Source organism: Mustelus asterias, unplaced genomic scaffold (genome assembly GCF_964213995.1).
Source record: "Mustelus asterias unplaced genomic scaffold, sMusAst1.hap1.1 HAP1_SCAFFOLD_704, whole genome shotgun sequence".
NCBI classification, from domain to species: Eukaryota; Metazoa; Chordata; class Chondrichthyes; order Carcharhiniformes; family Triakidae; genus Mustelus; species Mustelus asterias.
This window is the reverse complement of record NW_027590653.1, coordinates 186,404-203,124: the sequence shown is the minus strand read 5'-3', so window position 1 is coordinate 203,124 and position 16,721 is coordinate 186,404. Positions and strand designations below refer to the sequence as shown.

The following is a 16,721-nucleotide window of genomic DNA, read 5'->3' as shown; positions in this document are numbered from 1 at the left end:
CCGCTCCTTGGTCCAACTAGACCAATCGTTTGTATCCCTCCATTCCCAGGCTGCTCATGTGACTATCCCGGTAAGTCTTAAACGATGTCAGCGTGCCTGCCTCCACCACCCTACTTGGCAGCGCATTCCAGGCCCCCAGCACTCTCTGTGTAAAAAACGTCCCTCTGATGTCTGAGTTATACTTCGCCCCTCTCAGCTTGAGCCCGTGATACCTCGTGATCGTCACCTCCGACCTGGGAAAAAGCTTCCCACTGTTCACCCTATCTATACCCTTCATAATCTTGTATACCTCTATTAGATCTCCCCTCATTCTCCGTCTTTCCAAGGAGAACAACCCCAGTCTACCCAATCTCTCCTCATAGCCAAGACCCTCCATACCAGGCAACATCCTGGTAAACCTTCTCTGCACTCTCTCCAATGCCTCCACGTCCTTCTGGTAGTCCGGCGACCAGAACTGGACGCAGTACTCCAAATGTGGCCTAACCAGCGTTCTATACAGCTGCATCATCAGACTCCAGCTTTTATACTCTATACCCCGTCCTATAAAGGCAAGCATACCATATGCCTTCTTCACCACCTTCTCCACCTGTGTTGCCACCTTCAAGGATTTGTGGACTTGCACACCTCGGTCCCTCTGTGTTTCTATACTCCTGATGACTCTGCCATTTATTGTATAACTCCTCCCTACATTATTTCTTCCAAAATGCATCACTTCGCATTTATCCGGATTAAACTCCATCTGCCACCTCTCCGCCCAATTTTCCAGCCTATCTATATCCTGCTGTATTGCCCGACAATGCTCTTCGCTATCCGCAATTCCAGCCATCTTCGTGTCATCCGCACACTCTCACTCACTGTAATCCCCCCACACTCTCACTCACTGTAACCCGCCCACACTCTCACTCACTGTAACCCCCCCACACTCTCACTCACTGTAACCCCCCCACACTCTCACTCACTGTAACCCCCCCACACTCTCACTCACTGTAATCCCCCACACTCTCACTCACTGTAACCCCCCCCACACTCTCACTCACTGTAACCCCCCCCACACTCTCACTCACTGTAACCCCCCCCACACTCTCACTCACTGTAACCCCCCCCACACTCTCACTCACTGTAACCCCCCCACACTCTCACTCACTGTAACCCCCCCACACTCTCACTCACTGTAATCCCCCCGCACTCTCACTCACTGTAACCCCCCCGCACTCTCACTCACTGTAATCCCCCCGCACTCTCACTCACTGTAACCCCCCCACACTCTCACTCACTGTAACCCCCCCACACTCTCACTCACTGTAATCACCCCGCACTCTCACTCACTGTAAACCCCCGCACTCTCACTCACTGTAACCCCCCCGCACTCTCACTCACTGTACCCCTCCGCACTCTCACTCAGTGTAGACCCCCGGACTCTCACTCACTGTAACCCACCCCTCCCCCATACTCTCACTCACTGCCTCGCCCCGGTTCACGTGTGCGAGCTGAGCTACACTGAGTTTCTTACCTGGGGTCCCAGATCTCCTCGCTCACCCTTCACCCCTGATCCACCGGGACTTCCCTGGAAAATAAGAGCAACATTTCGATCAACAAGAGCCAAAACAACATGTGGTAATCGTCTATGGGCGCTCGAGGGTGGGGCATTCGATCAGTTACACTGTATATCATTCAGTCATGCAATCAGTTTCTTCAACTTTTGTCACGTGCTAAGGATCATTGATCTGACAGAAGCAATCTGAGCAGACTGGAGTCCCACATCCTGAACAAAGGGACAAGTGGAGATTCAGGAGCAGTGCTGACCCTCTGACAGTACAGCACTCCCTCAGCACTGACACTCTGACAGTGCAGCACTCCCTCAGCACTGACCCTCTGACAGTGCAGCACTCCCTCAGCACTGACCCTCTGATAGTGCAGCACTCCCTCAGCACTGACACTCTGACAGTGCAGCACTCCCTCAGTACTGACCCTCTGACAGTACAGCACTCCCTCAGCACTGACCCTCTGACAGTGCAGCACTCCCTCAGCACTGACCCTCTGACAGTGCAGCACTCCCTCAGTACTGACCCTCTGACAGTGCAGCACTCCCTCAGTACTGACCCTCTGACAGTGCAGCAGTCCCTCAGTACTGACCCCCTGACAGTGCAGCACTCCTTCAGTACTGACCCTCTGACAGTGCAGCACTCCCTCAGCACTGACCCTCTGACAGTGCAGCACTCCCTCAGTACTGACCCCCTGACAGTGCAGCACTCCTTCAGTACTGACCCTCTGACAGTGCAGCACTCCCTCAGCACTGACCCTCTGACAGTGCAGCACTCCCTCAGCACTGACCCTCTGACAGTGCAGCACTCCCTCAGTACTGACCCTCTGACAGTGCAGCACTCCCTCAGTACTGACCCTCTGACAGTGCAGCACTCCCTCAGTACTGACCCTCTGACAGTGCAGCACTCCCTCAGTACTGACCCCCTGACAGTGCAGCACTCCTTCAGTACTGACCCTCTGACAGTGCAGCACTCCCTCAGCACTGACCCTCTGACAGTGCAGCACTCCCTCAGTACTGACCCTCTGACAGTGCAGCACTCCCTCAGCACTGACCCTCTGACAGTGCAGCGCTCCCTCAGCACTGACCCTCTGACAGTGCAGCACTCCCTCAGTACAGCACTCCCTCAGTACTGACCCTCTGACAGTGCAGCACTCCCTCAGTACTGACCCTCTGACAGTGCAGCACTCCCTCAGCACTGACCCTCTGACAGTGCAGCACTCCCTCAGCACTGACCCTCTGACAGTGCAGCACTCCCTCAGTACTGACCCTCTGACAGTGCAGCACTCCCTCAGCACTGACCCTCTGACAGTGCAGCACTCCCTCAGCACTGACCCTCTGACAGTGCAGCACTCCCTCAGCACTGACCCTCTGACAGTGCAGCACTCCCTCAGCACTGACCCTCTGACAGTGCAGCACTCCCTCAGCACTGACCCTCTGACAGTGCAGCACTCCCTCAGCACTGACCCTCTGACAGTGCAGGATTTGAACTGTTGATTGTCTGACTCTGAGGTGATGCACTGAACCATGATGGTAAGATTGGATGATTTTGTTACCTCCCACTCCCTCAGTCACCAGCTCCTGTATCTCATTGCTGCGTTAACTCCACTCCCCCTCCCCCCACCCCCTACCGCCGCAGCAAACCGACCTGCAAGCAAGGTGAAGGGAGGAGAGGACTTACCAATGGCCCGGGTCGTCCTGTGAAACCCATGGGTCCTGACGGTCCTCGCAAAGCCAACTGCAAGAGGAAGAGAGAGAGGTCAGGGCTGGGCTGCTGGTGTAACATGAGCAGTCTGGGAATGGAGGGATACAAACGAATGGTCTAGTTGGGCCAAATGAGCGGCACAGGCTTGGAGGGCCGAAGGGCCTGTTTCCTGTGCTGTACTGTTCTTTGTAACAGGTTACTAGTCAGTCAATGTGGCAAATGCACTTTCAACTTCCTTCCCACCTGCCATTGGCGCCTGCTGGATGGATTGCAGATTGGGCTGGGCCTCGAACCGAGATCTTCTTACGCAGAAGTTGGGAGAGGGTTGGGGGGTCGGGGGGGGGGGGGGGGGGGGGGGGGGGGGGGGGGGTGTCAGTGGCTACCCTTAAGACCCCTAATACCATGTTGGCAAGTCCGTACTAATAATAGATTTGATCAATGACTGAAGGCAGGCTTTGGGCCTACAGTTCTCCGTTGGCTCTCAACTTCTTTCTTAACCAACGGGGTTAGGTTTGCCAACCCACGATCCTTGATGGTTTTTCTTTCATAAACCTACGTTCAATTTTCCCCCAGCCCCATTATGGTCTTGCCAATGCCCTGTCGGTGGTGCATGCCAGTTCGCTCAGGGAGTCATGGCAACATGCATGTCGCAGCCTGGGGCTACGGACGGCAATGGTAGGGGCCTCAGCATTCCTACCAGGAACCTCTCGCACTCTTGCCGCCTACCATCGGCGCGTGATTTGACCACGTTAGGAACACACCTTTGTGGGGCCATCAAGTGGGGGTGGGATTTGAATTTGGAGTCCTGGCTCAGAGGCAGGGAGGCTACTTCCAGCCAAGATGGTAGGTGAGAGGCAGTAGGTTGTGGGAAGGGTCCACAAAAGAATCGAGTGGCTCAGGGTTACTACTACTACAAGGGCAGGATTACTACATTCTCGGCTGTAGGCCCAATGCTTGGTGACCACAATGCTCCCCGGTGGCCAAGGGCCACAACACACACACTTGCCGTAAAAAAACCTCGAGGCAAAGGCAGAAGGAGGCACCACACCGAACAACCCTCCCCGCCTTCCCCCACCTTCCTCACCACCCCAATTCCCCCACCACCATCCCACCGCACCAAAATGCCACAAGGATGAATCTCCCACTGGCTGTCCTGGAATTAGAGAAGAAAACATAAGGGAGATGGGAAAAACAGTTAAAATAAGGGACATTCCCTTTAACAGGAACATTGTTCCTCCTGGCCCCTTGTCCCCGCACGTCCTCTCCTGAAGTGATCTCCAGGTTATACTACTCGCACTCTGCCATTGCTGGACAGGCTAATCACGGTGGATGTGGAGAAAATCCTCTGTCCCGCAGCATGGGTTGATCTGGGCTGATCCTGGGGAAGTGAGGTGAGACAGTGGGCGAGGGGGTGGCAGGTAGGGCTGGCTGTTGGTGGCGAATGGGCATTGGGTGCAGAGGTCCCAGTGCTCAGCTGGCCAGAGTTACAGCCTCAATCGGTCAGGGTCCATACTTACCCGGGCCTGTTGCAGGATTGCCTGCGCCTGGGCCTCTTGTGCAGACACAACTGGTCCCTTGTCACCTCCACTCGCACCAAATCGGAACTGAAAACAGAAACAAAAACACACACACAGGCACACACAAAGTGAGGCAGGTGGTTTGAGAAATGTAAAGCTGTACAAAGAGAAAGAGACTGATGGCCAAACAGACACCTAACTCCCATGCTGCTCAGCACCTCGGGCTCTGCCTGAGCCCAGCTAAGCACGTGGCTCCAGTAATCTGACTCGTGCCAACTTGTGCCCACAAGAAACACATACCTTGGCTTCAGGGACTCATGTAGTCTGTGTTTTCCCCACTGTCAAAACGTCAGAGTCGTTCTCAGTGAGGATTCTCGCCTATATGTGGGGAAACGCGCTCAGTGACCCAACCTTCGTCTGTAGGATTGTGAAGCTCTCAGATGGGCTGGGAAGGTAATCAAATGCATATCTCCAGAAATTGTGAATAATCTTGTCATTCCCTCTAATCATTGCCTGCAATACCTCAACATCTTCCTGCTGGGAACACACACAATCATTTCCTGTAATTCCTCAATGTGTTCTCGTTGGCGGGGGGACACAATTATTTTCTGCAATTTCACAATCTGTTCCTGCTGGACACAAACAATCATTGCCTGTAATTTCTCAATGAGTTCGTGTTGGAGACACAAAATCATTGCCTGCATTTTCTCAATGTGTTCCATCTGGAGACGCACAATCATTTTCCATAATTTCTCAATGTGTTCCTATTGGGGACACACACATAATAATTTCCTGTAATTTCTCAAGCGGTCCCTGCTGGGAAAACAATCATTTCCTGTAATTTTCAATGTGTTTCTGCTGGAGGGACACACAATCATTTCCTGTAATTTATCAGTGTGTAGCTGTTGAGAACACACACAATCATTTCCTGTAATTTTTCAAACGGTCCCTGCTGGGGAAACAATCATTTCCATTAATTTCTCAATGTGTTTCTGCTGGGAACACACACAATCATTTCCTGTAATTGATCAGTGTGTCCCTACTGGGAACACACACATCACTTCCTATAATTTCTCAATATGTTCCTGTTGGGGACACACACAATCATTTCCTATAATTTCTCAATATGTTCCTGCTGGACACACACAATCATTTCCTGTAATTCCTCAGTGTGTCCCTACTGGAAACACACACACTCATTTCCTGTAATTCCTCAGTGTGTCCCTACTGGAAACACACACAATCATTTCCTGTAATTCCTCAGTGTGTCCCTACTGGAAACACACACACTCATTTCCTGTAATTCCTCAGTGTGTCCCTACTGGAAACACACACACTCATTTCCTGTAATTCCTCAGTGTGTCCCTACTGGAAACACACACACTCATTTCCTGTCATTTCTCAATGTGTTCCTGTGGGGGCACTCAGTGAATTCCTCTGATTTCTCAATGTTTTCTACATGTGATCACACCATCATTTCTCAATTACTGATCCTGGGGACACCTTCCCAAACCTGTTCCCTGTAATTTTGGAACCACTGACTTGTCCAAGAGGAAATTGGACTGGGAAGGTGGTCATCTGGTGTTTCCAAATGTGAGCATTGTCCAGGTGACGAGCATGTTCAAAGACATGCAGGTTAGGTGCATTGGCCATGCTAAATTCTCCCTCGGTGTACCTGAACAGGGCCGGACTGTGGCAATAGGGGATTTTCATAGTAACTTCATTGTAGTGTTAATGCGAGCCTACTTGTGACTAATAAATAAATAAACTTCACTTTATGTGTCCTTCCAGTGTGTTCAACGCACTTCAAAAAGACAAGACATGATCACATTCACCAGCGTGGAATGAACACCGAACAGAGGAATTTGAAATTGTCTCCAATTCATGCCATTCCATCTCATAAGGAACAATCACACAGTGTTTGATGTGGAGAAGAACAATGAGAGGTTTCATGAATACATTGAATATCAGGGGTTCTTATGGAATAATTAGGGATAAACTACTCACTGTTTTCGACATAGGGTTTGTCACCACGGATCAGACAGGGAGACACAGTGGCACAGTGGTTAGCACTGCTGCCTCACAGCACCAGGGACCCGGGTTTGATTCCCGGCTTGGGTCACTGTCTGTGCGAAGTCTGCACATTCTCCCCTTGTCTGTGTGGGCTTCCTCTGGGTGCTCCGGTTTCCTCCCACAGTCCAAAAGACGTACTGGTTATGTCCATTGGCCATGCTAAATTCTCCCTCCGTGTGCCCGAACAGGCACCGGAGTGTGGTGACTAGGGGATTTTCACAATAACTTAATTGCAGTGTTAATGTAAGCCTACTTGTGGCATTAACAAATAAACTTAAAACTTAAACTTAAATTCAGTCAGAATGATCCTGATAGTGGGGGAGTCCAGAACAAGGGATCATAGTTTGAGGATAAGGGGTAAACTTTTCAGGATTAAGGCGAGAAGAAAGATCTTCACCCAGGGAGTGGTGAATCTGTGGAATTTGCTGCCACAGAAAGTAGTTGAGGCCAAAACAGTGTGTGATTTCAAGGAGTTAGATATAGCTCTTGGGGCAAATGGGGATCAAAGGATCTGGGGAAGGCAGGATCAGGATACTGAGTTGGATGATCAGCCATGGCCATAATGAAACGGGGAGCAGGCTCGAAGGGCTGAATGGCCTATTCCTGCTCCTATTTTCTACATGTGTTTCTATGTTTGACCCAAGGGGCCCAATGCGGCACCCCACCACATCCACCCCACCCCGAAGATCCCGTTTCCCACCCAAACTGCATCCCTCACATGGCTACTTACCGGAAGCATCAGCGATGTACCGGGGGGCCCGGGAAGCCCATCAGCACCAGGTAGCCCAGGCCGGCCATTACGTCCCTGAAAAGAGATTGAAATTCAGCACTTAAGAGTGACAAGCTGCCACTGTAAAACCCAGTGAGAAGATTAACAACACCATGTTAAAGTCCAACAGGTTTATTTGGTAGCAAAAGCCACAAGCTTTCGGAGCCTTAAGCTCCTTCTTCAGGTGAGGCGAAAACATTGTGTGATTTCAAGGAGTTAGATATAGCTCTTGGGGCAAACGGGGATCAAAGGATCTGGGGAAGACATCATGACTGTAAAAGGCAACATTCAAATCAGCAGTGGGCAGTGCACTGAAAAATGCAGCAAATACTGTCAAGAACAAGTGACAGAATGATATATATAATATTGTTCATTAGTACACACTATAACAGTGTATAATCACATTCTCACTGTACATAACACACACTATAACTGTGTATAATCACATTCATTGTACATAACACACACTATAACTGTGTATAATCACATTCACTGTATATAACACACACTATAACTGTGTATAATCACATTCACTGTATATAACACACATTATAACAGTATATAATCACTCTCTCACTGTACATAACACACACTATAACAGTGTATAATCACATTCTCACTGTACATAACACACACTATAACTGTGTATAATCACATTCACTGTATATAACACACATTATAACAGTATATAATCACTCTCTCACTGTACATAACACACACTATAACAGTGTATAATCACATTCTCACTGTACATAACACACACTATAACTGTGTATAATCACATTCACTGTATATAACACACATTATAACAGTATATAATCACTCTCTCACTGTACATAACACACACACTATAACTGTGTATAATCACATTCATTGTATATAACACACATTATAACAGTATATAATCACTCTCTCACTGTACATAACACACACACTATAACTGTGTATAATCACATTCACTATATATAACACACACTATAACAGTATATAATCACTCTCTCACTGTACATAACACACACACTATAACTGTGTATAATCACATTCACTGTATATAACACACACTATAACAGTATATAATCATTCTCTCACTGTACATAACACACACACTATAACTGTGTATAATCACATTCACTGTACATAACACACACGCTGTAACTGCAGATAATCACACAAATGCTGCACATAACACACACTATAAATGTGTATAATCCCATTCACTGTACATAACACACACTGTAACTGTGCATAATCACACTCACTGTCCATAACACACACTATAACTGTGCATAATCACACTCACTGTATATAACACACACTATAACAGTGTATAATCACACTCACTGTATATAACACACACTATAACAGTGTATAATCACACTCACTGTACATAACACACACGACAACAGTGTATAATCACACACTCGCTGTACATAACACACACTATAACTGTGTATGATCACACTCACTGTACATAACACACACTATAACTGTGTATAATCACACACTCGCTGTACATAACACACACTATAACTGTGCATGATCACACTCACTGTACATAACACACACTATAACTGTGTATAATCACATTCACTGCACATAACACACACTATAACTGTGTATAATCACACTCTGTACATAACACACACTAATTGTATAATCACTCCCACTGTACATACACACTAACTGTATATAATCACACACTCACTGTACATTACACATGCTATAACTATGTATAATCACACTCACTGTACATAACACACACTATTACTGTGTATAATCACACTCTCTGTACATAACACACACTATAACTGTGTATAATCACATACTCTGTACCTAACACACACCATAACTGTGTATAATCACACTCACTGTACATAGCACACACTGTTTATAATCACTTTTACTGTACATAGCACACACTATAACTATGCATAAACAAAGAACAAAGAACAATACAGCACAGGAACAGGCCCTTCGGCTCTCCAAGCCCGCACCGCTCCCTGGTCCAAACTAGACCATTCTTTTGTATCCCTCCATTCCCACTCTGTTCATGTGGCTATCTAGATAAGTCTTAAACGTTCCCAGTGAGTCCGCCTCCACCACCTTGCCCGGCAGCGCACTCCAGGCCCCCACTACCCTCTGTGTAAAATACGTCCTTCTGATATCCGTGTTAAACCTCCCCCCCCCCCCACCCCTCACCTTGAACCTATGACCCCTCGTGAACGTCACCACCGACCTGGGAAAAAGCTTCCCACCGTTCACCCTACCCATGCCTTTCATAATTTTATACACCTCTATTAGGTCACCCCTCATCCTCCGTCTTTCCAGAGAGAACAACCCCAGTTTACCCAATCCCTCCTCATAGCTAAGCCCTTCCACACCAGGCAACATCCTGGTAAACCTCCTCTGCACTCTCTCGAAAGCCTCCACGTCCTTCTGGTAGTGTGGCGACCAGAACTGGGCGCAGTATTCCAAATGCGGCCGAACCAACGTTCTATACATCTGCAACATCAGACCTCAACTTTTATACTCTATGCTCCGTCCTATAAAGGGAAGCATGCCACATGCCTTGTTCACTACCTTCTCCACCTGTGATGTCACCTTCAAGGATCTGTGGACTTGCACACCCAGGTCCCTCTGCGTATCTACACCTTTTATGGTTCTGCCATTTATCATATAGCTCCCCCCTACGTTAGTTCGACCAAAATGCATCACTTCGCATTTATCTGGATTGAACTCCATCTGCCATTTCTTTGCCCAAATTTCCAGCCTATCTATATCCTTCTGTAGCCTCTGACAATGTTCCTCACTATCTGCAAGTCCAGCCATTTTCGTGTCGTCCGCAAACTTACTGATCACCCCAGTTACACATTCTTCCAGATCGTTTATATAAATCACAAACAGCAGAGGTCCCAATACAGAGCCCTGCGGAACACCACTAGTCACAGGCATCCAGCTGGAAAAAGACCCTTCCACGACCACCCTCTGTCTTCTGTTACCAAGCCAGTTCTCCACCCATCTAGCCACCTCCCCATTTATCCCATGAGATCCAACCTTTTGCACCAACCTACCATGAGGGACTTTGTCAAACGCTTTACTAAAGTCCATATAGACGATATCCACGGCCCTTCCCTCGTCAACCATTCTAGTCACTTCTTCAAAAAACTCCACCAGGTTAGTGAGGCATGACCTCCCTCTCACAAAACCATGCTGACTATCGTTAATGAGTTTATTCTTTTCTAAATGCGCATACATCCTATCTCTCAGAATCCTCTCCAACAACTTCCCTACCACGGACGTCAAGCTCACCGGCCTAATCTCACTCACTGTAGATAACTCACACTATAACTGTGTATAATTACATTTTTACTGTACATTACACACTATAACTGTATAATCACACTCTCACTGTACATAACACACACTATAACTGTGTGTAATCACACACTCTGTACATAAGACACTATAACTGTGTATAATCACACACTCTACATAATGCACACTATAACTGTGTATAATCACACACTCGCTGTACATAACACACACTATAACTGTGTACAATCACACTCACTGCATACAACACACAGTATAACTGCATAATCACACCCACTGTATATAACACACACTATAACTGTGCATAATCACACTCTCTGTACATAACACACACTATAACAGTGTATAATCACACTCAAGTACATTATACACAGTTATAGTGTGTGTTATCACTCTCACTGTATATAACACACACTATAACAGAGTATAATCACACTCACTGTACATAACACACTATAACTGTGTATAATCACTCCCACTGTACATACACACTAACTGTATATAATCACACTCGCTGTACATTACACATGATATAACTATGTATAATCTCACTGTACATAACACACACTGTGTATAATCACATTCACTGTACATAGCACACACTGTGTATAATCACATTCACTGTACATAAGACACACTGTAACTATGCATAATCCCACTCACTGTAGATAACGCACTATAACTGTGTATAATCACATTTTTACTGTACATTACACACTATAACTGTATAATCACACTCTCACTGTACATAACACACACGATAACTGTGTATAATCAAACACTCACTGTACATAACACACACTATAACTGTATATAGTCCCATTCATTCTACATAACACACACACGATAACTGTGTATAATCACATTCACTGTATATAACACACACTATAACAGTGTGTAATCACACTCACTGTACATAACACACACTATAACTGTGTATAATCACACTCACTGTAGATACCTCACACTATAACTGTGCTTAATCACACCCACTGTATATAACACACACTATAACTGTGCATAATCACACTCACTGTACATAACACACACTATCCCTGTGTATAATCACTCTCACTGTATATAACACACTATAACAGTGTATAATCACACTCACTGTACATAACACACTATAACTGTGTATAATCACACTCACTGTACATAACACACACTATAACTGTGTATAATCACACTCACAGTACTTAACACACTATAACTGTGTATAATCACACTCACTGTACATAGCACACACTGTTTATAAACACTTTTACTGTACATAGCACACACTGTGTATAATCACACCCACTGTACGTAACACACTATAACTATGCATAATCTCACTCACTGTAGACAACACACACTATAACTGTGTATAATCACATTTTTACTGTACATTACACACTATAACTGTATAATCACACTCTCACTGTACATAACACACACTATAACTGTATAATCACACTCTCACTGTACATAACACACACTATGACTGTGTGTAATCACACATTCTCTACATAACAGACACTATAACTATGTATAATCACATATTCTACATAACGCACACTATAACTGTGTGTAATCACACTCACTGTACATAACATACACTATAACTATGTATAATCACATATTCTACATAACACACACTATAACTGTGTGTAATCACACTCTCTGTACATAACATACACTATAACTATGTATAATCACATATTCTACATAACGCACACTATAACTGTGTGTAATCACACTCACTGTACATAACACACACGATAACTGTGTATAATCCCATTCATTGTACATAACACACACTATAACTGTGTATAATCACACTCGCTGTTAATAACACACACTATAAGAGTGTATAATCACAGTCACTGTACATAACACACTATAACTGTGTATAATCACATTTTTACTGTACATTACACACTATAACTGTATAATCACACTCTCACTGTACATAACACACACTATAACTGTATATAGTCCCATTCATTCTACATAACACACACACGATAACTGTGTATAATCACATTCACTGTATATAACACACACTATAACAGTGTGTAATCACACTCACTGTACATAACACACACTATAACTGTGTATAATCACACTCACTGTAGATAACTCACACTATAACTGTGCTTAATCACACCCACTGTATATAACACACACTATCCCTGTGTATAATCACTCTCACTGTATATAACACACTATAACAGTGTATAATCACACTCACTGTACATAACACACTATAACTGTGTATAATCACACTCACTGTACATAACACACACTATAACTGTGTATAATCACATTTTTACTGTACATTACACACTATAACTGTATAATCACACTCTCACTGTACATAACACACACTATGACTGTGTGTAATCACACACTCTCTGTACATAACATACACTATAACTATGTATAATCACATATTCTACATAATGCACACTGTAACAGTGTGTAATCACACTCACTGTACATAACACACACGATAACTGTGTATAATCCCATTCATTGTACATAACACACACTATAACTGTGTATAATCACACTCACTGTTAATAACACACACTATAACAGTGTATAATCACAGTCACTGTACATAACACACTATAACTGTGTATAATCACACTCACCGTAGATAACTCACACTATAACTGTGTATAATCACATTCATTGTACATAACACACACACTATAACTGCGTATAATCACATTCACTGTATATAACACACACTATAACAGTGTATAATCACACTCACTGTAGATAACTCACACTATAACTGTGCATAATCCCATTCATTGTACATAACACACACACTATAACTGTGTATAATCACACACTCGCTGTACATAACACACACTATAACTGTGTATAATCACATTCACTGCACATAACACACAATCTATAACTGTGTACAATCACACTCACTGTATATAACACACACTATAACTGTGTATAATCACACTCACTGTACGTAACACACAAAATAACTGTGTATAATCACACTCACTGTATACAACACACACTATAACAATGTATAATCACATTCACTGCACATAACACACACTATAACTGTGTATAATCACACACTCGCTGTACATAACACACTATAACTGAGTATAATCACACTCGCTGTACATAACACACACTATAATTGTGTATAATCACACTCACTACACAACACACACTATAATTGTGTATAATCACACTCACTGTACCTACACACTATAACTGTGTATATTCACTCCCACTGTACCTGCACACTATAACTGTATATAATCACACTCACTGTACATTACACATGCTATAGCTGTGTATAATCACACTCACTGTACATAACACACACACTATAACTGTGTATAATCTCACTCACTGTAGATAGTTCACACTGTTTATTATCACATTTTTACTGTACATTACACACTATAACTGTATAATCACACTCTCACTGTACATAACACACTATAACTGTGTAATCACACACTCTGTACATAACAGACAATATAACTGTGTATAATCGCACACTCTACGTATCACACACTATAACTGTGTATAATCACTCCCACTGTATATAACACACACTATAACTGTGCATAATCACACTCACTGTGTATAACACACACTATAAATGTGTGTAATCACACTCACGGTACATAACACACTATAACTGTGTATAATCACATTCACTGTACATAACACACTATAACTGTGTACAATCACTCCCACTGTACATACACACTATAACTGTATATAATCACACTCTTACTGTACATTACACATGCTATAACTATGTATAATCTCACTCACTGTACATAACACACACTATAACTGTATATAATCACACTCTCACTGTACATTACACATGCTATAACTATGTATAATCTCACTCACTGTACATAACACACACTATAACTGTGTATAATCACACTCACTGTACATAGAACACACTGTTTATAATCACTTTTACTGTACATAGCACACACTATAACTATGCATAATCTCACTCACTGTAGATAACTCTCACTATAACTGTGTATAATCAAATTTTCACTGTACATTACACACTAACTGTATAATCACACTCACTGTACATAACACACACTATAACTGTGTGTAATCACACACTCTACATAACACACACTATAACTGTGTATAATCTCACTCACTGTACATAACACACACTATTACTGTGTATAATCACACTCTTACTGTACATACACACTATAACTGTGTATGGATAGAGAATTGGCTGACTGGCAGAAGGCAGAGAGTGGGGATAAAAGGGTCTTTTTCAGGATGGCAGCCGGTGACTAGTGGTGTGCCTCAGGGGTCAGTTGGACCACAACATTTCACAATATACATTAACGATTTGAAGGAAGGAACTGAAGACACTATTGCTAAGTTTGCAGATGATACAAAGATATGTAGAGGGACAGGTAATGTTGAGGAAGTGAGGGGGCTGCAGAAGGACTTGGACATGTTAGGAGAGTGGGCAAAGAAATGGCAGATGGAATACAATGTGGAAAAGTGTGAGGTTATGCACTTTGGAAGGAGGAATGGAGGCATAGACTATTTTCTAAATGGGAAAATGCTTAGAAAATCAGAAACACAAAGGGACTTGGGAGTCATTGTTCAAGATTCTCTTAAGGTTAACGTGCAGGTTCAGTCAGCAGTTAGGAAGGCAAATGCAATGTTAGCATTCATGTCGAGAGGGCGAGAATACAAGAGCAGGGAGGTACTTCTGAGGCTGTATAAGGTTCTGGTCAGATCCCATTTGGAGTATTGTGAGCAGTTTTGGGCCTCATATCTAAGGAAGGATGTGCTGGCCTTGGAAAGGGTCCAGGGAAGGTTCACAAGAATGATCCCTGGAATGAAGAGATTTTCATATGAGGAATGGTTGAGGACTCTGGGTCTGTACTCACTGGAGTTTAGAAAGATGAGAGGGGATCTTATTGAAACTTACAGGATACTGCGAGGTCTGGATAGAATGGATATGGAGAGGATGTTTCCACTAGTAGGAAAATCTACAACCAGAGGGCACAACCTCAGACTAAAGGGATGATCCTTTAAAACACAGATGAAGAGGAATTTCTTCAGCCAGAGAGTGGTGAACTATTTGCCGCAGAAGACTTCAAAGGCTTTTCAAAGACTATTTCCTCGGATGGATGGAGCTATTACAAGGGGGCATAACTATAGGGTTCATGGTGGGAGATATAGGAAGGATATCAGAGGTAGGTTCTTTACGCAGAGAGTGGTTGGGGTGTGGAATAGACTGCCTGCAGTGATAGTGCAGTCAGACACTTTAGGAACATTTAAGCGGTTATTGGATAGGCACATTGAGCACACCAGGATGATAGGGAGTGGGATAGCTTGATCTTGGTTTCAGATAAAGCTCGGCACAACATCATGGGCCGAAGGGCCTGTTCTGTGCTGTACTGTTCTACTGAAGGCTGTGAAGGCCAGGTCATTGAGTGTCGTTAAGATAGATAGGTTCTTGATTAACAAGGGGATCAGTGGTTTTGGAGAAAAGGCAGGAGAATGAGGATGAGAAAAAGATCACCATGATTGAATGGCAGAACGGGCTCAATGGGCCGAGTGGCCTAATTCTGCTCCTATGTCTTATGGTCTTACAATCACTCTCACTGTACATAACACACACTATAACCGTGTATAATCACACTATCACTGTACATACACACTATAACTATGTATAATCACTCTCACTGTACATCGCACACACTATAACTATGTATAATCACTCTCACTGTACATAGC

The 16,721-nt window shown here is 44.2% G+C and overlaps 1 long non-coding RNA gene across 1 annotated transcript; it reads right to left on the bottom strand.

Annotated features, from left to right (window-relative positions):
- Positions 1-1,509: 1,509 nt before the first annotated feature.
- LOC144487290 (uncharacterized) lies at positions 1,510-4,839 on the bottom strand. Its single transcript, XR_013496387.1, has 3 exons — positions 4,763-4,839; positions 3,222-3,278; positions 1,510-1,564 (listed from the first exon to the last, which is right to left on the bottom strand). It is a non-coding gene; the product is annotated as an uncharacterized LOC144487290 (long non-coding RNA).
- Positions 4,840-16,721: the final 11,882 nt, after the last annotated feature.